The following is a 1,725-nucleotide window of genomic DNA, read 5'->3' as shown; positions in this document are numbered from 1 at the left end:
CTTGTAGAGGGCGTCATGATCTTGGTACCAGCCGCTGAAGGCGCGTCAACCTTGGCACCCGGAACAGTAACACGAGCAAAACGAGGTTTATTAGCCCCCTTTTTGGTCCGTGCGGCGGGCCCGGTGGACGAAGGTGCAAGAGTAGGGGCCTCCTTTGGAGGGCGCACGGAGACAGGAATAACATATGCCAGTTTGCTCAAGTCGATAGACAAAGCTGTCGACCCCGATGGCAACGCGGCAGACGAAGCCCCCGCGGTAACTTCTTTCCTCTTTTGCACCTCCAAGTTCAGGGTTTTTTTGCTTCGCTTTAGCGGCCACTTGCGACTCAACAACGAGCTTCGCTGCGAGCACGAAGTCAAATTTTGCCTTCTTCCTCTGCTCAAGACCAGCACCCCGACGGCGCCTTTAGCCCACAACTTCAGGACGAGGCGGAACCACAATATCATGCAAATCAAAAATCCGGTTGACATGACGCCCGTGTCTCACGACAGATTCAAAAGAACGCCTTTCCGGCTGGGTCACGGGACCCAAAATCTCGTAAGCTATGTCCTCCACTGTCCGGACAAACGAGTCCGAGTCTGCATCCCTCTCAACAACAGTTTCAAAGCAGGGGTACTGCACAGGCTTCTCGCTCCAAGACACCTCCTTCTCAACAAGCTTAAATGACTTCGCAAATTTAGCAGACAGAGGCCACACTCTAGCCGCAACATACTCCTCTACGAGGTCACGTCTAGATATCAAGGGCCCAGCAGCCCTGTAAGCAGCCTCGCACTTTGTCACAGCTGCCGTATGAATAAATGATAGAGTCGAGAGCACATCCATCGGGCCAAACAGCGCATAAAATGGGAATCCAGTCCCAACCCCAGCCATCTCAGTTTAACATAAAACCAATGCGTCAACCAGGCATCATCCCACTTGTTCCTCTGCGCGAAGGTAAGCTCTACCCTTGGCAGGTTCCTTTTATCATTCTTCCTGCATGGCACGAAAGTGCAGCACCTGAAATGATTTTCGCAAACACCTTTTCCATCCTCGGAGTAAGTCCTCTTCTTCTGGATATGAAGTTCGTGCAACCTTGCAAAACCCTCCACATCAATGCTGCCACCGAACGTGCGTTGCACCCAGTAAAATTTAGACAAATTCACGATGGCGTTGGGGGTCAGCTGGTGCAACCTAACACGATAGCGATCAAAAATAACTGGCAGCTGCCTATCATAGGGAAACCAAAGCCCCATAGTAAACAGGTCCCTGAAAACAACAGCTTCACCAACCTCGGGCACAGGTACCACCTCATTCCCAGGTGCTCTGCCCAACCCCTTAGGAAAGAAATTATTCTCCTCAAAAGACGCAATGTCTCGCGGAGTCACTTGGGAGCGCCCGAAGTAAAGAGTGGGAATGCATTGAACTTTCCCCCCCAGCGGCCATCTCTGACCTCGCTTCAACCTCGGCATCCTCCTCCTTGGCCTCCTGCTCAGCTTCGCTAGCCTCTTTCCCCCCTTCCTCCTCCTCCTCTGCCTCCTCACCTGAAGATATAGTATGAACTTCGGTCTCTTCTACATCTTTTGCGGCATGGCCCTGCTCACCTTTACCTTCGTCTTCATCAGAAGACCACTCAGGCGAGCTACTGCCGGAAGAGCCTTTGTCTGCAGAGACTAAACCATCCTTTGTATAAATCCGTTTCTTTGACCTCTTCCCTTCAACCTCTCTGCTACTCGCAGACACCGACTG

The sequence above is a fragment of the Setaria italica genome, chromosome I, assembly GCF_000263155.2.
Source record: "Setaria italica strain Yugu1 chromosome I, Setaria_italica_v2.0, whole genome shotgun sequence".
NCBI classification, from domain to species: domain Eukaryota; kingdom Viridiplantae; phylum Streptophyta; class Magnoliopsida; order Poales; family Poaceae; genus Setaria; species Setaria italica.
Note: the sequence above shows the minus strand (reverse complement) of the source record.